Here is a 25,991-nt window from a genome sequence, read left to right as displayed (position 1 = left end):
TAAGGATTAACTAGTAGTCAAAAGGTCAGCCAAAATACCAATGAGAGTTTTTCTTTGCTTAAAGCGGTACAATTAGCCTCTATTTAAAAAAAACAAAACAAAACACATAACTAAAGAACTTCATGAAAAGAGGCTGAAACTTGTATATCAAGTTCTGAATTGACAAATAAAACTTTTAAAACTGATTAAAACAGCAGTAACCTTTACTCATGTGGGCAAATCATGTTGTGAATTCAGCCTACAGGCCTTGACATCCCTTAGTAATGGATAGAGGTTAAAACATTTACATTTATAAATGTTATATGAAAACTCCTGCTGCTCCCTGCATAATGAGTAATGCTTGGTAGACCAAAAAAAGGCTGTTTCATAAACTTATTAGAGATCCTTTACTCTGATAATACACCTTTACATCTTCACCATCAGCCTTAACCTTTTCTACAAGGCAGGATGGACTCATATTTACGTTATTACAAAAGGTGCAGCTAAAGATGAGTTGTCACTGGAGGCGCTAGCCTGGTATTGATGTGGTAAGCTGGTGAACTGTGGGCTGCAGGTGAAGCACCAGGTATGTTGTTTTTCTCTTATCCACCTACTTTAAGTTTACCTGTTAATGCAGTCTTGGCTTTCTGCTTACAGTACTAACATTATAAATAGTTATTTGAACTATTTATTTATTCCTTACCAGTGTTGTCTCACCTTTAACATTAACATTGGATCATTTTTGACCATATAGCTGCTGTTCACTTGGCATTTTTTTTGTATCTCTCTGTAAAATTGAGAGATATTTTTGTCTGAAAAGGAATTAGATCATCAGCTTTTAAAACATTCAGACCAAGCATCTGATACCAACAAAATCTCACACTATAAATTAATTTAATTCCCTCTCTTTCTGTTTCTCAGATTAGAGGGTTTCACCATCTCTGACTTCATAAATGAATTGTCTTGTTGCTTGAGTCATGATTTGATTTAACAAGAATTTGAGTAAATGTATTTTTAAAAACGTCTTCACATATACAGTTTAATAACAAACACAATTTAAATCAAAATTATATTGCATTTCTAACAAATCTTCTCTCATTGCTCATTTATCTAAATGTTACATTCCACGGACAAAAGAAAAGTCCCGTAAATAACAGGGAATGGTCTGGTCTGTCCTGCTGATTTTGTTTTGCATTTATCTCAAACAGACAGGATGTCATAAAAGCTATTTTGAAACCGCAAAACAAATTTATTTGGTCTATATTCTCTGCTCCACTCCTGGAAAAAAAAAAGTCCCAGTGCAGCACAAACAGCAGTACAAGCACAAATTGAGACATACACTGCAGTCAAAATGCTAATATGGGCAATTCAATTAAAAGTACCTCATTTTCTTTGGCTATAACACAGTTTTTTTGACTTGTGTGTCCACTCTCGTATAGATTATTATAGGAAAGTGGGTTTATTTCCTCCAGGGCAGAATCTAAGCATACCTGTAATGGTTGCAGAGCTCAATGCTGCCTCTTTGACAGCAGAACAGCTTTTTTTCCCTCCTACCTGACACTGATCTACAGAGAACCTGTGACATTTGTGTTCAGGCAGTGTGCTATTAGAAGTTCAGTACAGTGTGTAAATAAACCCCCAGAGTAGGTCATCTGCTGCTTGCCAACACCTGCAGTGATCACATTATCCCTGCCCAAACCAGTACAATGTGTTTATCACCGGTATCAAAACCAAACATCTGTGCTGGCCTACTGCTGTGCTGCTTTTAGGCATTAATGAAACATCAGGTTTCTGCAACAGCACACATTATATCATCTTCATCACCAAAACTTGTTTCAAAACAAGGAGAAAACACAGACATTGGTAGTACTCTGCAAATAGATGTTCAGATAAATAAGCAATTGAATAAACACACATTTTGTCATGAATAATAAAGCTAAACCTGACCTAGATTAACTTACATGAATGAATGATTCTAATTCAAGCTGCCAGTTGTAAGCTGTGTAAATAATGAACGTGGGTATTTGTAATTCTGTAGTAAGTCCTGGAACTTCTGAGTCTAATGTACCATGGGCTAACTAAATATATTAAACATTTATTCACCAGTGCCGAGGACAAATTTACTGAACAATGGAGCAAACAAATGCTAATTCCGCATTAAACATGTTGCCGTTGCATAAATATTCACACAGACTTTTCCTTTAGCATATGTTGTCATATATTAGCATAGAGCTGGCACAGGAATGACCAGCAATTTAGCATGAGAAAGCCAAGCAGAATGTAGTGCAGCAGTGTTTGACCAGTGAAAGGCAAGCTGAATTATCCTATTAACCCCATAAAGGTTGCATTATGGTCATAGAAGCACATGCCCATAAAAAAGCCCACCATACCTTTGCATGTAGCCATTGTGGCTCTTTGTGGTATTATAATTACTGCTCCTGCTGCTGTGATTCTGTCTTTCCGCTCAACCAAATTGGGCTGTAGAGGTGAATTGGATGGGCAATTTGTCCTACCTGTGAGTGAATTCAACACTGATTTTAAGCTGAAATGAAAGCCCTGAATGGTGCTCGAAATTTTTGAAAAAACAGCTGGTCATCTGGTAATTTATTAGGCTTTACACTGCTAGGCTGAAGAGTTAACTGTAAAAAATGAGAAGAAGAAGAAAAAAAAAATGGATGCATTGCTTAAATCATAGAAGTCTCTACCAAAGGCATGTGCCATGCAACAGTATTCATTATCACACTAAGTCAAAACATACTACCACCTTTCTATGGGTAGGTGTGAACTATTTTACTGTAGGCTTTAATCATAAAGTCATTGCTCTGCTTTAAAGTAAATCCTGACACATGATCCTAAATCCTGTTTCACAAACAAGTTAGCTCTCTTTATTTTCCTTTATTTAACTCCATCTAGGTTTAGGTTAGCTTTAGTGTCCCGACTAAAAAAAAAGCATCCCAACAGCATGATTCTGCAACCACCATGTGTCAAACTCTGGATATTGTCTTCAGGATCATCTTTATTCTCCTAAAATGTTTAGTACTATGCTTGAAAGTTTAATGTTGAGTTCATGAGACTAGAGCACCTTCTTGCACGTTTTTGTATCCCCTAGACATATTTTCACAAACAGCAAACATGATTTTTTTTTTTTTTTTACACTTCCTGATTCAACTCTTCCATAAAGGGCGATTTTGTGGAGAGCACGACTAATAGTTATTCTGACAGCAGATTCTCCCAACTTAGCCAAGGATCCCTTTAGCTCCTCATGAGTTAGTATAAGCCTCTTAGCTGCTTCAACAATTATTGTTGCCCTTGTCCAGCTTTGCCAGGCTCAGTTATGGTGGACAGCTGTCTCTTGGAGGGTTTGCAGCTGTGCCATACACTTTCCATATTTGGATGATGGATCAGTTGAATGAACGCTCCATGAAATACTTAAGCTCAGGTTGTTGTTTCATGACCTAACCCTGTGTGCTCCCTGTTTTCTTTAGTGATGCTTGTTCACTAATATTCTCAGATAAACCTCTGAGATCTTTATACAGTGGGTAAAATAAATATTGAAAACACCAAAATTTTTCTCTGCAAATATATTTCTAGAGGTGCAATTGCAATCACGTTTTTACCAGATGTCGGTAACAATCCATGCAATCAACACATAGAAATAAATCAAACTATAGATGTCCAGAAATTAAGTTATGTCTAATAAAATGAAATGACACAGGGAAAAAGTATTGAACACACTTACTAAAATTTATTTAATACTTCCTCATATATATCTTTAATATCTTCCTCATAGCTGGTAAAGCAATAGAATATGTTATACCACATATTGTATTTTCTAAATGGTGATTTAGCAAAAATTAAACAGAACAAAGAATATCATGCAACAACATTTTAGATATAGATCTAGCTCTGGCAATAATAACCTAATTTTGTCATCTTCTGTTTCAACCAAATCAGCCTCCCAGATCATTGTGGAAGAGTTTCAGTCTGGTGCTTGTTACAGGATTGCTGTAGCTCAGATATTAGCCGGAACAATTGCAGATGTGTTGTGACAATACTGAAATACTGTGTAGTTTTTACTTCATTTTAGAGTAAAAGGCTTTGTTTGTATTGAGCTACCTTAACTGAAAGACATGCAATTACACCAAACAATGAACCTGAAAATATTAATTATCAATGTTCTGTTCAGAAAAAAATTATATTGCTGTTTCTATCCATCCCTGATTAATCATAATTACATTAAATGAAGATAGTTTTAAAACACACCATGCAGCATTGTTTTAGATTTTATTCAAGTTTAATTAGGAGACTAGAAACAAGTCCAACTACGTGATAACCTTAGTTAGAACATAATCTTCAAAACTTTGATTTAATACACAATTATTATTATTATGATCTGGTTGAACTGTAAAGTGCCTTGAGATGACTTGTGTTGTGAATTTGGCGCTATATAAATAAACTGAATTGAACTGAATTAGAGATTGGGGTGATTTTAAGCCATTAAAAACACACTACACAAAAGTACACATTTTAAATCTTGCCTTGTGTCTGGCTCTGTAGAGTTTGTGTATTCCGGAGATGTCTGTATAGATGTTCTCTGTTTTTTGGATGTTTCTGACCAGAACAATCTCAGATAACTGCAGGGAATTGCTCCAGCACCACGTTGACCCTAAACAGGATACAGAAGGTTTAAAAATGGACAGATCGATTGAGTTGCTATTTTGAGTAAAGCAAGGTACACTTAGGTTATTTTGCAACTGACAAGCTACTTAGCAACCGATCTAGTAGCGTTAGTGTAAAAATACTTGCTTTTATTGCTTTCCTCTGCTCTCTTTACTTAAACCTGTGATGCTATTGTGTATGTGATGCACCATTTTGGAACCATGCATTGGTGGCAATATTGGTAAAAATGTGATTAAGATATTGGTTTTGATAAATTGACATATTGTGGGACATAAAAGTATTTGGTCAGCTGTGGACTGTGCAAGTTTTCCTACTTAAAAAGATGAGAGAGTTCAGTAATTTTCATCATCATTTTCATACATAACAAATTCCCATTTACTTTTTTTTTTTTTTTGATAACATTAAATCAAACCTATTAAAAAAGTCTTATATGATGCATATTCATCATTCTAATATGGCTGATATATTGAAAATACACAATTGGCAGGTTTATGTATTCAGAAATATTAAAGTATACTTACTCAAAATGAATACCACTTAGTGCTTTTATTTCAAATACATAAAGTTTATTTGTTCAATTTGCATAATTATCAGGTTACCTTTATGCTATATACTGCTATATATGTTATATATATATATATATATATATATATATATATATATATATATATATATATATATACTTTATTTATTTAAAATAAATACATTTTTAGTGTTCATTTTGAGTAATTATACCTTAATAATTCTGAATACATAAACCTAATGATTATGTATTTCAAATGAATAAGTCTTAACATAAAAATGAATATGGGTTATTTAAGGTGTTTTGAAATTTTATTTGTTAAAATTGTCTAAAAAAATGAACGGTAAATTGTTATGTAATGCATTTATATAAACCTAGAAGAGTGTAGACTTCTATTATGAGAGAAAAAAAATAAGGAAAACAATCTAGCAAATCACATCAGGTTTTTTAAAATGATTTATTTCTCAATTATGATGGAAAATAAGAATATAGTTCATAGAAAATATATACTTTGGAGCATGACCTTTGTTTGCAATGATAGAGGTCATACATGTCCAGTAGGTCTTCAATAGGTTTGTATACTCAGTAAATCGTATTTGAGCCCATTCAGAGCAGTGATGGGCTGTTGCTGGGCAACACAGACTTTCAACTGCCTCCTCAAATTTCTGTGCATTGATATCTGGTGACTGGCTAGGCCAATAAAGGACCTTAAAATTATTTTTACAGAGCCATACTTCATTGACTGAGCCCTGTGTTTTAGATTCTTCTCATGCTGGAAGACCCAGCCCATCTCCATCTTGTACGCTTTCATTGATGTAAGGAAGTTATTCTGCCGTCGGGGCTGTAGTGTGTTCTCCTGCCTCGGTGAATCACCAACACTCTTAAGTTTTCAAAGTGCTTCCTTCATGTATATGTGCAATTATGAAGGCAAATGTGTTTAAAAACACAGTTTCTATGGCCATTACTGTGTGCTCATTAAAGTCAGGGTATTAAAGAGGAGGTTACATGTCTGTGAGGGTCAGACATCTTGGTTGTTTCTGGGAGACCAAATAGTTATTTTCCATCATAATTTACAAATAAAAATGAAATGCAGACCTCTCATTCTTCTAAGTAGGATAACCTGCACAGGTATTGACTGACTAAGGCTACATTCACACAGCAGCCTGAAGTGACCCAAAACAGATTTTTTTTACTCATATGCGACCTGTATCTGATCTAGCTTTCTGGTTCTTTTCCCTAAAAAGAGATCACTCGCTACAAACTCTTTAAATAACACTTTATAACTGATATGTATTAAGTAACCAGTAGACGTGACAACATATTGTGATAGAAATTGTAATCTTACTCAGATCAGAGAAATTGCTAAGAGTTTACAGAAGGCAGCTGCTCACCTCCGGGCTCACCTCTCAGGAAGTGGCCCCGATTAACAGTTAAAAAGGCATTTTATACATCTCCAGTCTGCCACATCATCATATTTTACATCATACACGTTAGCAGATGAGTAGACATCCATGGCTCCAGCCAAAATATTACACTTGGTTATTAGCTGAAAGACACCGCTCTCAATCCATTTCCAAATCTTTGCCACGTACAGAATGAAGATTATACCCATATATCCAGACAGAGGAACTATCCTAATTAGAGTAACTATTGTGGAAAACATCAGTTCTGACACGCAACGGACAGCCAATACCAAGGTAATACCAAGGTGTAACAAACACACATCTTCAATGATAATTATCCTAACATTTAAGAAATGGGATTTGCTCGTATGTGTATTTTTTGTAGTCCTTCAACCTAATCCAGAAATTAAACCTTTGCATTAAAGTGTGAGAATCTCTGCTATAAAGTATCTAACGGTATCTTCATCACATCTGGGATCTCAGTTCTTTTACGACTTTTTAGAGTGAAATGCCAAGATAGTGATAGCAATGGGCTTAAATTGAAGCTCCACAAACAGGTCGATCACATCTTTTCACTTACAATCATTGAGTTCTGTTAAATATTTTATATGTGCATTATAAAAAATATATTTTTTTTCTTTAAAAACATATGGTGTTCATTCAGAAAATAGACTTAATCCTTTGGGAAATGTTTAAACTTTGCAGGAATCAAAGTCCTTTCTCTTCTTTTTTTTCCTCTGACATCCTCATAGGTTTGTTCACTCAGCCTGAAAAGTACAGAGCAGTAGAAGATACCTCTTCCTCCGGGCATCTGAAAACAATTTGAGAGCAGTCCTGTTGGAAATGGGTTTAGCACAGATGGATACACATATAAAAGCATTTTATGCAAAGGAAGACACGGGTTTCGAAAAAGCCCAGACACTCCACTTCTTAAGTATTTTGCTGAGCTTGATGCCTCTCCCCTCCTTCACCCGGAGTCGTTCCTCATAAAGTGATGTCTCCTCTTAAGTGGAGATGATCAATTTTAGCCATGGGATTCAGAATAGCAAAGCATCTGGAGAAGTAATGTCATGTACATGGGCTGAGTGTTAAACACTGTTAGTGGGAGTAACATTCTGATGAATATCAACCATTAGCCTCTGGTTAGACCAGAAAACTAAGTAATTAAATGACTAATCTGATCCGATTAATATGTATTACAGTTGCTCGAATAGCTTATTGTGGGTAACATAAATAAATATCGCGGAAGCCATCTTGAGACAATCTACATAACACAGATACCCATAAATTAAACTTTTGAATTTAATAAGAAAGTTATATAAAAAATGGAACCTCCGGTATTCATACACCTTTTGAATTCATTTTAATGATACATATACAAAGGAAATACGTATATTTCTAGTCTAAGGTGCTTGGGATTGAAATGAAATGTATTTACCCTTAATTTGTGTAGATGAATAAGAGGATATGCCAATGGAATGAGTATTTTTACTAAAATAAGATAGATAATAAGCACTTGAAATAAGACAATGCAATTTTTTTTTCTTATTTTCAATGTAAACTGTCTTGTTGCATTGGCAAAGTGTCTTGCTTACCTCCTCAATTCATGAAAACATGCACTTATTTTAAGAAAAGATTACTTATTTAGACTTTTTTGTGGTGAAGAATTTGTATGATATATGTGTTGCTTTGAATTCAGAAGTATGAAATACATTATAGAAAATAAGTGACCTTAACCAAGGTCATAAGCTTAAACCATTGCCATGTTTTTTTTTTTTAAACAACAATTTTCCCATATGGAAAAAACAATCCTTCAGGGCTTTATGGTTTTATCCTGTCACCTCTGTGACATTTTATTAAATGATGCTTCTGTTCTTCATCATTAATGAAATTCCCCTTAAAAATACACTCACTTATTTAATCAGTGTCTCTATGAAGCCACAAGGCAACCCATCACCTGTTTTCTTCTTTTATGTCATGCACATGTACCCCCCCCCCCCTTCTAAAGAAAAATAATGTTAGTGTTGCAAGAGATTTTTTTTCCCTTGTTTACAAATAGCATATTTCATTCGAGGTTTTGCTGACACAATATGAAAATGAAGGCTAAGCCTGCTAATACCTACTAATACACAGACTTCAGATTTTGTTTGAGTCAACACAGATTGGCGGCATCTAGGCTTGCATGGCATTATTCACTGCTTATATTCACCATCTGGCAGTGGCACTAAAGAACGACTCTCGGCTACTTTAGCAGCAGAGTCAAAACAGAAAATGTAATTTTTATGTATTTAATCAAAGACAGCCTTTAAAATGAAATAGTGATGTGAGACAAGATAATCACAACATTCACAGTTTCTAATGAGTCTTCATAAATATGGAATTTAATTTGAGAATATTCCACATCTATAAAGTTTCGTCAAGTATTGTTATATCCAGGTGTAGTTACCTGTTTGATTGTTTACATTTGGGGTTATTTGTGGGCCTTGGAGTTATTTTTATACAGCCTTTAACCACTATTTTAAAATGACCAAAATGTAGTTTACAATTTTACACTGATAGTGATACATCTAAAGCAAATAAGGAGGAAATTTCATTGATCAAAGAATTGTGCAGACACATTAAAATAGCCTTTAAATGGAACATGTAAGTTACAATATAAACTAAATATCCTTATTAATCTTTTTTTTTTTTCTTTTTTTTGGATTTAAGAGTAAAAAGGACCACAAACATCCAGTAGCTTTTACTTACAAGGTCTACATTTTTAAACTTCACTAAATAGGAATTGAATAAAAGAGGGAGACATTGACGGAGATAAAAGGTTATAATCCTTTTCATGTTTCATGTTCGAATATGCACTTAATTAACAATGGGTTTCTGTTAATAAAAGATCCACTTCCAAGGATAAACTGATTGTTTTGCCAAAAGTCATGTGATCAATACACACCATGTACACTGAAGATAAACAATGGTGACCAGCTCCATTTAGCATCATCAGACTGTGGCTCCAGTTACATGAAGAAGGAAGGAGTCTGCAAGAGTTTACCAAAGAACCTCATTGGCCGAGGACGTTCACATGTTTTTTAATTAATTGCATATTAATTGTATATAATGGCAGGGAATTCTGTGGAAGGAAATGTATGTGATGATGACAGCTGTTAGTTAAAAGAATTTTTCCATTTGGCACGCAAGAGATGACATTTGTTGAATATTTGTTTCTTTAAATTAAGTTTGTCCCACAACATACAATGTTTGTGTTGCCTGAAACACTTATATTACATTTTTTATACATATTTACAAGCATTCTATTACATTATTATTATTTATTTTATTTTTTTTTTTATAGAACAGTTTTAACATTTTGAGCAAAAGAAGGCTCCTGACTGCCTTTAATATTAACAGCTGTGGCCCCCATGGAAATAAGTTCTGACCGCCCTCATTTTTAAGGATCTGTCCATCTGTCATGTCATCCGTCCATCTATTTGCCAACATGTTTAGCAGGTGGAATCCATACCCTTATATCTGGAGCAAATGTGTATTAAACAGTAGTGTTTGCAGTTTAATATTGTTCAACACCGGACATTTTCATAGAGGAAGAGCAATATATATTGCAATTTTAAAAACTGGCAGGATTTTATTGTCTGGTGATTATTATGAATTTTTTTGGTAAGTGAAAAATTGTCTAAAAACACTTGAGTCATTGTTGAAAGAAACAAGGAGTGAAAAAGGAAACTCTCCATAGTCTGATAAGTATTACTAAATATTTTAGTTTTGCAGGTGTTGCTTTTAAAGTGAGAATATTTTATGTTTCTTTCAACAATGACTCAAGTGTTACAGATGGACCTTTTTTTTGAAACATACTATTAAAGTGTCTTACTAGCCGTCTGAACTTCTGCAGTAATGATAAAAATACACATTTTCCCTCAGATGATTCAAGCTTAGATTCTTTATTACAAATGCTGGCATCATTTCTCTTTTCCTCAGTGGAAAGAACGACTGCCTGCTTTCTGTGTAATATCTATTTAATCAAAGAACCAGTGGTAATAGTCTAAAGGCATGATGAAAGATATTTATTTATTTATAAAACTTTGAGTTAACCCCGGTATTCAATATTTAACAGGAGACTAGAAAGAGAACAGTTCTTCTTTTTGTGTGATGTGGCTTCCCCTACAGTACATTGTTTTGTTCATCCTTTGCAGTTGAAAATGAATCAGATTTTAGCATGATGCTTTCTACAGAGCAAATTAGAAAAGATGAAAACACAAACCAGTAGCTCAACATGTAAAAAACAGACACAAAAGCTATTTCACAAAACTATCTTATCAATCCTTCTTCATTTTTTTGCAGAAAATTTGAAATGGCATGAATTGATCTCAACTTTTAGAATTACATGTGCTAGAAGAAATTGATTATGTGCCTCATCATAATTAATTTAAGTATCTCATTAATCACTAGATAAATTCATGTATTTTAAAGCTGCAATTTTTAATAATTGCACAGATTTACTGACATAATGGTAATGTATTATATATAAGTATGTTATTTATTATCATCTGCAAACTGAAAGTCTTAATCTTTTGCTTTGCTTTAGAAATTGTTATTATTTATTAAATAGGGGCAGATTTATGTAAGCCGAACTTTGCACTCAGTGCAGAGCTGACAAATTTGTGACGGTAGAGATCACCATTATGCTTAAAATGTTTATTTCTATGCATTTAAAAATCAAATTTTTTGTTCCAAAATATTAGGCTACTGTAAATACTATGCAGCATTTATTTGGTTAGGGCCAAGTTACGTGAATTATTGCGTGAATGAAGTGCAGCATAAAGGTAATCAACCTGTGGCTATGAACAGATGAAGGAAGTTCAGGTTCCTTTAACAGCAGCCTTTAATTCATCAATGTTTCATCTGCTGTATGAGTTTATTTTGGAGTTTAACTCAGGGGAGTCTGCTAGTCAATCAAGCAAAGTAATGCTGTGGTCATTAGAGCGAGTAAAAGAAAGTGGGAACATGAACCATGATTTGATGCAAATTTCAAAACGTACTTTCATGTAGGAAAATGATAAACACATAGCAACAGAAAAGATGTTTCAGATGATGTCTCTTGTTCACGAGTGGCTTTAGACGGATGGGATTTAATATCTGTATATTGAGACTGTGGAAGCACTACCTTGAGTCTCAGTCTATGCTCTTTCCAAACCTCTTGAATGTGCATTGCCTCTAAGTGATCTCAAGGCAGCTGTCATGCCACTTGCTTGTGCACCTGTTATTACCACTGTCTCCTTCCACTTAACTTTCCATTAATGCACTTGGCCACATCAGCGTGTGAATTCTTTGTGCCTTAGTGCCTGTATGTAGTTTGGCAGAGCCTGGTTTCTGGGCAACTGTGAAATTAGCAGTCCTCCCATGAATATGCAGCCCATAACATATCGTCTTTGTGCTGAAAAAAAAAAATTTTTTATTTTATATATGGGTAAAAGCCATAATCATCAGTGTAATGCAACATGAAATATTTTGAATAAATCACTATGTGTAAAAAGGTACAACCTATCATTTGAAATGAATTTACATTTTGGTGATATTATATTTTATGGAGATAGATTTGTATGATTGTGCATCTTGCAATCATGCAGCACAGGGGTTAAAATCAGGCATAGCGTGTGGCAGTTGATCCAGGCATAAACATTTTAAGATTATTTAATCCAGAAACACGTGGACAAAAACAGCTACAGCGACAAACGCTCCACTTCACACAAGCAGCAGGTTCTGACTTTTTGATCCCTCTTTTACCTGCTCCATCACCAGCTCCTCTCCGTCTCCCTCACACTCCTCCCTACTCCCACTTCCTCCTCCTCTCATCTTTAACTCTGTTGCCACGGCAGCAAAACCTGACAATGAGAGAGGGAGAGAGAGAGGAAAAGGTGGAGACATAAAGAACAAATGCCATCTGAGTCATTTAATCCCCATCCGGTGTATACATGTTTGTGTTTATGTGTGCATGGAGGCAAATATGTTAGAAATGTTTGTGTGAATCTCTGTTTATCTGCTTTCTGTGAATGTGTGTGTGGCGCGTGGGTGTCCAAGTGGGAGAGCTGTGTGGAGCCGGTTATCAGTTCATCACAGAACTGTTGCGGTGCAAAGGCAAACTCACAGACCTTTGTCGGTCTCAGCGCACGTTGCAGGGCTGCTTCCGTTATCCATTTCATGTTCACTATAAATGGGTTCTCATTCGAAAAAACTAAATTCTCTAGGCAGCCTTACAAATGTTTGTGTGTTTGGGCTTTGAACGATCAAACAAACACAACTTCTGTCTGGGAAATGCTTCCATACTTTAATGAAATTTCTTTTATTGAACTTTGATTGAAGTGATGAAAATAATGGGAGTCAATGCTAATGCGAGGAAACCCTGGTGACACTGCAACTTGAGCTGAATCAAGAAATGAAGATTTCTCTGTGGGCGTACAGGAAAACTAAAAAAAACAAAACAAAAAACAACTACACACAAGGGAGAAATATACTTTAAGAAAACAAAAAAGCCCAAAACAATTTCAATAAAACTCTGAAAAAGTGATTCAGTAAGACACCCCTGCTCTTCGGTTGGCTGGCTCTGCATAAGCCTGTCTGGAAAAAGAAAAGACTACAAAAACATAGTTAAAAGTCACTGAAAACTTAAATCATAAGACTTTTATTACATAAAAGCAGCACATGTCAATGCTAATTTACTACTAAATGAGAACTACACATCGCTTTACCATGATATTTACACTTTACTATAAAAAAGGACAAAATGTAATTGCAATTTGTAGTCTAGTTAATCCATTTTTTGTACTCATGTTACTCTTGCAGCGTCTCAGAAGGGCTGATTAGGGGCTTTAAGTTGGGTTACATCCTTGACAACTCACCTATGTAACAGCAAGCACAACACAATAGAAAAATACCGTACAGTCACATACTCTATGTTGCATCCATTTAATGTAACATTAATGCCTAATTGATGGACGCCAGCCAGAGTACCCAAGGAGAACACACACATCCACAGGGAGAACAGGAACGCTCCTCACTAAAAGGCCAAACTTCAAACCCAGAACCTTCTTACAACAGTAACAAACTAACCAGTATCATCCAGCCAAGTCAGGTCTATGCCACATTATTAAAATATTCTTATTTACCAGAAGAACAATCATCAACATTACAATATAATTTATTGTACTACAAAGGGGTGATCACAGTACAAAAAACACTTTAATCTACATGTCATCTAGATTCTGTTTATTCTGTTCAGCCATAAATAATAATTTAAGAAGAAACCATGTTCTGTGTCCCAGAGAGGGACGTATTTCGGTGCAAAATGTACTCCCAACACCAGAACGAAACTAAAATACCTTTTTGAGATTCTGGCAGAAGCTGGTAAGAGAGATGTTAATATCTACTGCGAGACCAATCCTGCTCTTACATGGGCTAAAAGGCCACTTAGAGGAATAAGCCTTTGCTCCAAAAGCAACATAAAAGGCCACATTAAAGTTAGCAAAAGCACTGAGGGACAAAAGACCCCGATTTCTGTAAAAGTCTCCTGTGGTTTGATAAAACTATAGTTGAAGCGCTTGTCCATTGTGAACCGTCACATCTAAGGGAAAAAGGGGGAAGCTTTAGACACCCTATGACTTTAAAGTATGAGATAGTATTTGGTGGTGTGGAGTCTTTTCATTTTCTTTAACCAGTTCTTGAGCTAAGACAGAAATCCTAAAGAACATTTGTGGAAAGAGCTGAGAAGCAGTGTGGGAGCAAGTTGGCCTGCAGTCGGGGGGGAATGGGTCAATATCCAGTAAACCACTGAGACAAGCTTGTAAAAAACTCCACAATGTTAAATCATAAAGTTTGCAAAAATGTTTCTACCAAGTATTGAAAAAAACATCAGTTAAGTTCTACATTTGAAGAAAGTAAAATTATCTATCATTTTCTCATCTCTTCTGTTACTTAGTGTTGCCCTCTGTTTATATTTATAACTTAGATTTATTTCATACATTAAACCGTTTCCTTTTCTCATATATATTAGTAATGGTATGAATTGTTGTCCACAGCCACTAGAAAGCTCAAAGTAAGCTTTTTTTCTGTTGTTTGAGGACTTTCAATCTTTAAATATCTGTATTTACTAAACGACCCAGTTTAGATTTTAAAGAGGATATTGTTATCCCTCCACATCTTTATCAGACTTGTGTCTGCACCTGGTTTTAATTTGGAAATCTGCATGTGGTGGAAATAGACAGCCTTAGCATTTTTTCTGGCTTTTACTTTGTAAGGAACTTTAAATCATAAAAAAAATTGCAGTTTCACTGTGGGATGTTATATGTTTCCCTATAGACGCATGGCTTGCAATAGGCTCTTCACACTGTATGGTTGGTTATTAAGTGTTAACTATTTGGTTGTGTTACTGTTAACTCAATTTGTAGCCGATTGACATTTAAAGATGGGAATGGACTGTTCCTACTTTCCCTTGTTATTTTGTCAAAAGATGTAACTAATATTATTAGACTGGGGAAAGAAAGACCCACAGTGATGTCAGGGCTAAATGCAATGGTTAAGGAAAAGTTTGCACAGTTGGCTCCCAATTATCCATGCTGGGACTGCAGATTAGGGTTCAATAAATATTTTAGGGTAAAACTCTTTTTCTGTCATTTTTGTCAGGGTAGGTTTTGCTTCTTGAGGTTGCTTCGAAGTTCTGTTCAACTAACTGTCAAAAAATATGGCCATCTCGAAAAACAGTTCTTCCAGAGATGGTGGAGCTGCTTATTTCATCACATCTACCAGCTGTAAAGACAAAAGCATGAGGAATACTACAGAGGAGAGCTTTGCTATCCAAAGATTTACAGAAAGATATCTTCTTAATAGGAATAGAAATGTTATTATTTTAAGTGAAGACCATTGAAAAACAAAAAAAAAATCCCAAATAACGAAGACTTACTTCTATACTTTACTGTGGAGCAGCAAATTACAGAGTCAGGGTTGGCACAGTTAGTTCTACCTCTCCATAGGTGTGCTGAAGTCAGCTGAGCATCTGCAGGTTGCTGTGGAATAAAGGTTAAATAAAAAGATTGCCTCTAAACTGTTACTGTGTGTGTACCACTTGGCACAATGAGCCATGCTGATAATTTCAATCACAGTGTATTTTGTTTGCTTGATTATGCTGCACTCGATGCCGAACAGTTGTGTTTCTTCTGTCTGCAGAGGCAGGGGGTCCGTCTAAAATTAAAATAATCATAACTGAATTTCAAACTGATTTTCAAGTGCTTTGGTTTCTCTGGAACACTTGATGTGTATTAGTCATTAAAAAAAAAAAAAAATAAAAAAAAAAACTTGGTTAGATGAAGAAAAAAAAGTCAGTTTTCTTTTTTTTACCTTTTTTTAACAGACAATGCCTCTATCTGGATTTAAGTTTTCACGGAAGCTTTCCTGTGTATTACAGGTTTCTTTACCTCTCACAGGAAAAAGTTGATACTAGGCTCAAATTGTTAAAACAAGCTTGTTTTCGTTTTTTTTTTACCAGATTTACCCAGATTAGAATAAGAAAAAGCCTTTTGAAAGAAGGTAAATTCTCTTAAATGAATTATTGTTATTTACATCATAATTGGTGTTTTATTTCACAGAACTTAACTGTTATATGATCCATACCTTCTTGTAGCAACTATTTACTTCTCTCATTTTGCACTGTTCACAGAAGCTTTTTTGATGTAGCTGAATTACCTCCAAAGCTGTACATCAGTACCTTCTCTTCCTGGGTGTCTAATTGCATAAATGGAATGACATTTGGACAGAAAAGTGGCACATTAGGATTAACTTTTTTATTCATAGTCACTTTGAAAGCATAAACATATCTGCTTTTACTTAAACACAACGAGAATTAGCTTAGGGACATAAAAGCAAGAAGCAACAAAAGCTCCTATAGATAGTTTAAAGTTTTCTTTTATGGTGTTTATTTTGCTAAATGTATGTTCAAAAAAAGTTAAAAGAATATTATTATAAATCCTTATTGTGTTTTTTTTCCCATCATCTGATTCGACTGCACTCACACAAGGTACAAACAGAACCGGGCATGGATTATTTCAGCCTTAATTGTTTCTGCAGACGCTTTTGTATTTATTAGATATATATTATCCCCATCAAAAGGAAATATTGTCGCTTGTCTATTGACATTTTCAGCAAGAAATGGTTGATTTGTGTCTATGATTTAGACTTCATAGACAAACAGCCTCAGCATCAGCTTTGGAGTGAGCAGGACAAAAAGAGACTGAACAAACTGGTGAGAAAGGCTGTTTCTGTCCTAGGCTGAGCTCTGGACTAAGTGGAGGAAGTTGCTGAGTGGAGGGTGCTGTCCAAGCTTACATCCATCATGGACAACTACTTTCGGCTGCTTTAGTGAAAGACTCGTACACCCTGTTTGTAAAAAAGGAGAGCTACTGCAGGTCATTCATCCCTGCTGGTATCAGACTCCACAATGCAACATTACAACGGTAATAATTTGTGCGATGTATAATGTGCAATTACTATTTAATACCCTGTGCAATAACCTGTGTTTTAATATTTGACCAAGTGAAATAGCTTTATATATAGTAAAATAGCTTTATATATATAAATACCCAAGTAAATACCCTGTGCAATAACCCTGTATAATAATCCTGCTAGATAAGAACCTTCAGCTGTCACTTATATATGTGAACGCACTGTATATACAGTATATACCCAAGGACCTTTTCCTGCTATTGCCTCCTTCTGCTTATTTTTGACTATTGGGCTGAAGTAACGAGTAAATTTCTCCACTGTGAGATAGATCAATCAATCAATTAATCAATCAATCAATCAATTAAACAAACTCTTTATTCTCAAAAGTCTACTGTTTGACTTCACCTTGTATTTCAATATAATTGAGATTTATTAAAGGGCAAAAACACATTATCGCACAATTTATTAACAAAGTAATAAATTGTTGCTCTCCAGCTAAAATAGATGCTAAAAAGTACATTAAGTAAAATTAAAGTATTGTGTTCGGCTCATTAGCATATTACCCTCAAACATGAATATAACTGTATGAATAATGATGAAATCTACATATTTTGTCCTTAATTACACTTTAAATCAATAACATCAGAGCCAAAATTGATCATTCATTTACTATTTAAAATAACAAATGGCATTATATTGAGTAGCACTCAGATAAAACAGATTCAAACTGACGACAATATTATTACTCAGATGTCACTCTTTCCAGCACTCCTCACTCTTGTTTTTTTTTTAAAGGCTTTGTTCAGAATGCAAATTTTTCAATCTCCAAACAAGCCATGAGGCAGGTGAGTTCAAGGATAGCCTCCTAATTGTGATTAAACTGCTGCGCTGACGTCAGCCACAGCTGCAACAAGTGCATTGACAGCCATAAACAATAAACAGCACAAATCTTTTTTTAAACAGTTCCTGGGGAAAGGGATAAACTGAGAGCCACGATCAACCTCTCCTTCACGCGGGCCAACACTCACAGACTGACTGCCTGAACAGCGGGTTGTACATATGCATGCAGCAAGGCTGAAATGCAAACTTGCTGCTGGCATGTTCAAACAAATCACATGCAGCCGTGCACCGGGACACGGACTTGAAAAACAGACAGAAAAAACGTGTTTGCATGCGAGCACACACTCACACACAGACAGTGTTCTTTGATGCTTCTTGGAGAGCTCATGGAGATTGTTGGAGCTGGTGTGTATGTTTGAGCCTGACATGCTCAGATGTGACAGTGTCGCAGGAGAACGGTGGTTCCCCGAGCGGCCTGTGTCACAGACTGAGGGCCTCTTTGTCAAGGAGAATACTGGGCAGAATTTATCCATGTTCAATGAACAGAAGGGGAGGCGATAGTGGGGGAGAGGGGGGTGAGGGTAGCAAGGAAAGTGGGCTGTCGAGATTGAAGAGAGTGCTAAGAGCGAAGATACTGGGAGAGAGAAGAGAGGTCAACGAAAAGACAGGGTTATAAAGTGCTCCTGAAGTAAAGTCGGAATAGATAGAGGCTGAAGAAGAGCAGAAAAAAGCAGAGAAAGAAGAAAGAGGTGAGAGTGAGATGTCGAAGTATGTGAAGCCCTGCTGAGCGAGGACAAGTCAAAGGAATCAAGAAAACAGACGGCGAGCTTGTTGATTAGTCTGAAGGGAAGACTAATCATCAGCAAATTGCTCAGGAAAGATAATGATAAAAAATAGAAACTTGATGCCGTTTTCAGCCAACAGGGTGACATCTCTCGTTATTTCTGTTCATCAGCCCACTTTCATTTGGAGGAAAATTAAATTTGAGTAGCTCAGGCAAGCAAACATTGCTTTTTTTGGCTTGTTTGCTCAATCATGATTCTAAGAATGTTAATTAATCATTTGCAGTAAGCAAAGCTGTCATAATATTAGATTAGCTCTGCACAATTATTTCTATTCATTCTAACCTGTACTGTCTCTTTTTTTCGCCCAATTAATCACAAGCAAATTGTGAATTGAAGGATTAGAATGGAGATTCCACACTGATCAGGCATTATATGATGACCACATGCCTGGTAGTTTGTGGGCTTCCCCTTTTTCCATGAATTTTGAAGCATTGACTCTGTTGATCCCCTGAAGTTTGGGTTTGGTACCAACAGCTGAAATGTTTGCATCAGTTCCTATCAGGCTCATATGGACTCATATGTCCTTCACATCCCAATGATAATTAAGAGAATTAAAGTCAAGAGGAATTTAGAGGCCAAGTCAACAACTCAAATGTGTTCCTCATTCCCTTCCAGAAGCCCTGTTGCATTGTTGAAGGGAACATTGCTCTACAGAAAGACTCATTTGGACAATTTTCTTGAGTGGGTGTAAACCTGAATGGGAAAAAACGTGGATTGCTCCCCCTGGATTGAGGGATCAGTCGTTGCCTCAAGCAAAAAGTCAAGTATCTTGGTGTGCTGTTCACAGCTGATGGTAAGATGGAGAAAGGGATGGATTAATGAACTGGGACCTCGTCTGCTGTTATGGCTGGAATTTCTCTGGTCTGTGGTGGTGTAGAAAGATCTGAGCCAAAAAGCAAAGCTCCCTGTTCATTTGTCTGTCAGTTGGGCCCTTGCAAAACCCACTTAAATCCGTACTTTTGCTCATTATCCCGCTTCTTGCAAATCAACTCTGAGAACAAAATGTTCACCTGAAACCCACTAACAGGTGCAATTATATAGAGACAAGACACTGGGTTTTCCACTCGTCATTGATCATAATGATACGCCTCATCATGGTTAACCATGATATCACAATGGAAAAAGTGATTGTTATTTTATTAAGAGGACTTTAGGTAACTCTGGCGAAATCCAAAAAAAAAAAGAAAAAGCATTAGATATTTGGATCCAGGTCACTTTCTAAGAGAAAAATCAGGCTTAAAGGGGGATAAAACCCTTTATTTTCTCAAAGAAAAATCTGACTTTGAAGAAATTTCTCAAACCCTAAACTGTCATTTCAAAGGTGTTTTCTAAAATGTCTTTATCCGAATAGGTTAAAATATCACTAAAGCTCTTATTTTAGATGATGTACTGGGGTTCTGATGCTACAGTAGTGTGTCATCTGGTCTTATATAGTTAAGCTCAGCCGTCATTTGGCATTTCCACTAAAAGTATCCTAGTTTAAATTAACACAAAACAGCTAATTTAGTAGGTAGTTTGTTCAAATGTATATTCAAGAAATTAATAAATAAATGATAAGAAATGGTTCAAATGTTTCAAGTTTTTATAAGCACTTCTTATCTTTTTTTACCCATTAATACCATAAATGTGTGATTTTCTTTATATTACATGTTGAACAAATATTGCATTCAAAGTGGCCTTTATAATCATGTATTACATTTGTAAATATGACCAGTAAATATAACCAGTAAACAGTTAAAGCACTGTTTTTTATTTATTTAGGCAGTTTGTTGCAGGTTTTGTATCATATAAAAAGTCTTTGGGTTTTGATTTTTATGATGTAGCTTTATATTTGAATGTAAAATTACACTTAATTTGCTGTTGATTCCTTTCAGTGCATTTGGATATTTTCTAATCCACTGTTGTATTGCACCTATAGCTGGGGAATGAGGGCATGCTTAGGCAATTCCATAATTCCATAATTTTTTTCCCCAAATAAATTTGGGGGGAAAAAAATCCAGTACATGGAGAACAGTGGGAAGATGTCCACAACATCTCAGTTTTTTAAAGTCCATTTTGAAACATGATGGTGGCAGATTTGTTTTTACTTCAGTTGAACATGGAAGCTATCAAGAGTTTAAGATAAGATAAGATAAGATAATCCTTTATTTGTCCCACAGTGGGGAAATTGCAGCGTTGCATCACAGTACAGTAGGAAAAAAGAAGAAGAAGAATATAGAGAGATGGAAAGAAAACCAGGATAACCCTGCAAAGGACACCCAAAGCTTCACCTGAATCATGAGTGGACAACCTTATTTAAATATTAAATTGTAAGTATACCTTCTTTAAGAATATTTTTATATGCACTGATCCATTGATAGGACGAATAACTTGCATGCACTGCACAAATCTGTTCTTTATCGAATATGTTTATATGCACTTTCTATGAACTATTTTGTCTTTTACGTTTTGTCCAGGTTTGCACAAAATAAAACTACTTGGTCTAAAAGTGGTCATAGATTAGACTTAAAATAAAAATATATAAAACACATCTTCAGACAAGTCAAATATATTCAAAAGCATAAACTGAAACTCAAAGACTTCTTTTGTTTTTAATATTATAATCTGATGCTGCCGTGGCAACATCATAATAGTGCAGAAATTAATCTGTAGTGTATTTCTTATATTTGTGGGCCAAAAAGCAGAATCTTCAGGACGTCAAGCCCAACTGGATGCGCCCTGATGGCAAAACACGTTTGTTATATCGTATAAGTTAAAGTTCAAGGTTGTTGCCATAATAAAAATGTCAGTTATGCTGCAAGAATTGTAATTTTCCAAGAAGAACTACAATTTCTACTGCATGGGCAAAAAACAAAACAAAACAAAAAACTCTTACACACATTATCAGACCCCCCAGCTCATCAATACTGTCTGGGGAAGGTTGACAAATGCTTTAAAATGACTTAACCAGGCTCATTCAGGGACGGCGGCCCAGCTTTCTGCAGCAGCGCTGCTCTGTTGTCGGCAGGGCCAGTTAATTGTGAGAATGAACAAAATAACACTTGTGTTCCCCTGATGGCCGCTCCATACAGTCTCCTGAAATCCACAGCCACTGAAGCTGTTCCACTTACAAATTCAATTATAAGAATGATTCATCCTTCCATTATGATGACTGTCAGATCTCTTTGTTTCATACAATAAGGCAGAAGGCGTGGAAAACAAAATGATTTTTTTCTTATTCACCCTGAAGCATCTTTTCTCCATCTGAGTTTTATTTTCTGCTCCTCCCCTGCTCATCCCACTTCCTCTGCCTCCATCTCTCCTCATCCTCTCTTCATCTGCCCTGGGGGTCAGTGGGGAGATCACATTCCTTCCTTTTCCAGCCTCCAAACTAACCGTCCTCTCAATATGAACCAGCCACCCACCCCCTTCTCCCCACACGTTCCCTCTAGGTAATTAAGATTTTTGATTTTATGCTTCTATTCTCCATAATAGATACCACTACAAGCAAGCTGCCAGTTTCTGAGCATGCACACACACAAACAAAACGGTTGAGGCGCAAATATGCTTCAAGATGAATGCATGCACCAAACAGCTGAATCTACAGTGGACTGAATGTCCCTTTTCATACTCTCTATCCTCACTATGGCTCATCTTTACTTTTCTGTTCTGCACACACATGCACGTGCGTGCACCCACACACTCGCAGCATGTCAGAATATTTATGTGTTTTAAGCTTTCCTGTGTATCTCAGTGGTGCCAGCACGTACGGGGACATTCAGCAGGGTGCAGAATGAAAGAAAATGAAGAAGGCTAGAAGCAGTGTTTTTTTTTTTTTTTTCAGTGCAGCTCAGACAAGTCTGGTTTCGCTTGGCCCTCTTGCTGCTCTAGCTCCCTGCAGACTGACACCCGACAGCGACAGGGACTCAGCCGTGTACTACCGCCACAACAGAGCTCGAACAGCAGACAGAAACACAGCCCGGGCAAATTGAACACAGCAATAGTGTCTCACCATTTGTGCTTTACTTCGTTCTGACTCCATATGGCTTCCTCAATTCCCTGATCTCATTCTGTGAATTTTATTTTGCTCATCTGCAGTGATGGCAGAAATGCTCAGAACTGCCTAGAATTTAATGACCAGAGCTTTCAAAGGGGTATCACTTTGAATTTGATAAAACTTCTTAAGAGAACTCTAAACTCTAACACTTGAGATTTGCTTTGGATTTTCTTTTTTGCATGTGGATTTTTTGATATAGCTTATCTGTCTTGGTATATAATAAAATGCCTCTGACAGTTAACCTGCCTCTCCTGCTCCTGCCATGATCCCCGTGCCTCAGATTGCTTAGAAAAAAAGCTTTCTCCTTGTTAAATCCACACCAAATTGCTAATAAAAGCAGGAACACATGGTGACCTTAGAAAATTGTGATAATCACTGTCATGATGCATTTACTTGTTGAGTTGTAACTATCGGAATGGTAGCTACAACATTAGAGCCACCTATCTAATGCGGTGATTGCCTCCTTCATTTTCCTTAAACAGACGTCTAATTTTGAAATTGTTTAACCCACAGATCCTCTAAGTCCTATATGCTTCATACTGTAGGTTTGCCTTGTCAGACATTGCTTAAACCTTATTAAAAACATGTGTATTGTTGAGCAGTACAGTATAGCTGTTGCATCAATGCCTAAAAACCAAACTTCTCTCAAATTAGAAGCATTGACTTTAATGTGATTTAGTATTAATTTATGCAAAACCAAGATAAAATTGTGCTGTAAAGTTAATATAAACTGACAAAAGTATTTTTGAAATTTCTACAAATGCAGATCTAGAAGAGAGGCCAATTTTATTTAGCCTCCTTTACTCCTTCATATTAGTGGAAATTTGTGTCCTCAGATTTCAGAAAAGTAAATTCTCGATCTCTGTGGGATGTAACAATAGCATGTTTTACCTAAAAATATATGTAAATTATTAAGTTGCTCTACAAAAAAAATAATAAAGTACAATAAAAAAAAAAATCTAGACTGCCAAAAAGACTGGTTACATTTTCTGGACTCAAAAAAAAAAAAAAAAAACCTTCTCTGCGGAGGCGTCAGATGTTCGTTTGTGAATATGGAACACCAAAGAGGATCATGGAGATCAAGGAATGCAGCAGACAGGTCAGGTATAAAATTATAGCCATGCTAAAAGGGTTAGGTTATGAAACAAAATCCCAAGCCTAAAATCTAAAGCAGAACTGTTGAACAACCTTTTCCTTTAAATAGTAGGATTATGGCACAACTGATACCCTACAAAGACATAAACCAGCCGGAAGGCATGAAGAGGAATAATCTTAGAAGCAGCAAAGATCCCCAAAGTGTACAGTATATGTCTGCAGGAGTAGCTCAGATCCACAGCTAATCCATTGATAGGACGACTAACATGCATGCACTGTACAAATCTGTTCTTAAGAAAATAGTGGCTAGAGAAAGAGTCAAAGGAAATCTTTAGAGTTTGCTGTAAACTGTGTAGGAGACTCAGTAAAAATGTGGAAGAAAATGCCCTGGTTAGAGGAGAGAAAAAAATGTGTATATTAACCTACATGGAATCCATTGTGTGGTAAAAGACTATAACAAAAAACAGCATACCCACCTTAAACGATAGTAGTGGAGGTATTATGGTTTGGGGACGCTGGGGTTAGAGTAGCTGATGATGGAGCTTAATATTGGGAAATCATGAAAGAAAACCTGTTGGAAGCTGCAGTAAACTTTAGACTCGGTCAAAGGCCGGGTCTAAAGAGCTTCAGCAGGGAAACAAGCCCAAGCCAACAGAGTTACAATAAAATGGCTTCCAACCTGGTCCGCAGGGACCCCAGCACTGCATGTTTTAGATATGTCTCTGTTCCAGCACACCTGAGTCAAATAAGGTCTCTTCCTCTGCAATCAAGTGCTGCAGAAGTCTGTTAATCAGCCGATCTTCTGCTGTGATGCATCAAGGAAACACATTGCAGGATAGGGGTTACTGAGGAACAGGGTCAAATCCTTAAAAAACATACTTGTGGTTTAGAATGGTCAAGACAAACCTAAATCCAACCTTTTTTTTTCTTTTTGCCAAGACTAGATGTTAGGAGATGATTTCCGTCTAAAACAGACAAAAAGGCAATGATCTGATTCAAAGCTTGGAGAGCTATACCTCAAAACATTTGTGCCTGTAATTGTAGAAAAGTTTTTGAACAAACTGGACTCAGGAAGGTTGAGTAAAAATGCAGATATTTATTTTTAGTTAGAGACTTAGAGGTACTTTTGCAATGTAATGTCAGGGCATGTAACATTCCAATGAATGTCAAGGTAGAAAGCCTCTCTGCTGGAAATTGTTCAGACATTACTTCTTCCACTGGCTTGCCTTCTTCCTACGTTGCATTAAGCTCTTGTTTCTTTTTCAGATAAACACAAGAACAGCCTTCCACATGATGTAAAACAAAACATGACTCATATGATCAGATCACCTCCTTCTGCTGTTCCCTGATGCATTTGAGCTTTGTTTTTGCTCTTGAGGCTTCAGTCCTTGAGCTTAATACATTTCTATGTTTCTATTTTCAATCTAAAGAAAAAAGGTTGCTAATTTATGCTTCAAAGAGCTTTGATGAAGTAGAAACTAATATATACTGTAGTCCAAGTGATTATGGGCTGTATGGTTAAAGTAATGCAGCAAATTATACCAATCTGCTGAAATATTGGTATTAATCTATTTTTTTTAATCAGTTGGTGCTAATACTGTAAAATGTTGTAAATAAACAAGAGATGGAATTTGTGCAGTCCAATAAAATGTATAGTTTCTATTAAAGTGTGCTGAAAATGCTGTTTACTGACATAATTAAAAGCACTGAACTGAAGTGAAAGTGCTTTGAATTCTCCCTTCTCACAGTCCCTGAGTAAATGTACTTTTTCACCACTGCTGTCTCTTTGTGGCTCCGCGTCTCTTTCTGCAGACACTTTCCAATCTCTTCTCTCTATATTCAATTTTGTTCTTTTATTCCCTCATCGGCGCGAGCCCATTCCCTCTGCTCCGTTTTTTTTCTTCCTCCCTGCCTACTTTTTTCACGGCTTTCCATCTCCTTCCACCTTTCACCTGTTCTTTTTCTCTCCTGAGAGTAAAGATACTCTAATCCTCTCTGACTAATGCTGTCAATAGCTCTCAATAACAATGAAATAGCACCGATTCCATCCTGTCGCTGATGAAGCCATAGCCTTAGTTTGGATCTTATTCGTCTTCACG

The 25,991-nt window shown here is 36.1% G+C and overlaps 1 protein-coding gene across 7 annotated transcripts in view; it reads left to right on the top strand.

The window, feature by feature from the left end:
• grik5 (glutamate receptor, ionotropic, kainate 5) overlaps positions 1–25,991 on the top strand; it is a 139,657-nt gene that overhangs the window by 52,796 nt on the left and 60,870 nt on the right. The window contains exon 1 of one of the 7 annotated variants that reach the window (XM_015398757.1): positions 16,964–17,087. The exons of the other annotated variants lie outside the window; for them this stretch is intronic. The gene's annotated coding sequence lies outside the window, so the exon portion shown is untranslated. Of the gene's footprint in view, positions 1–16,963; positions 17,088–25,991 lie in introns of those variants that run through there. 7 annotated transcript variants of the gene reach the window in all.

Source organism: Cyprinodon variegatus, unplaced genomic scaffold (genome assembly GCF_000732505.1).
Source record: "Cyprinodon variegatus isolate N-32 unplaced genomic scaffold, C_variegatus-1.0 Scaffold959, whole genome shotgun sequence".
Classification (NCBI taxonomy): Eukaryota; Metazoa; Chordata; class Actinopteri; order Cyprinodontiformes; family Cyprinodontidae; genus Cyprinodon; species Cyprinodon variegatus.
This window is presented reverse-complemented; position numbering and strand designations above follow the sequence as displayed.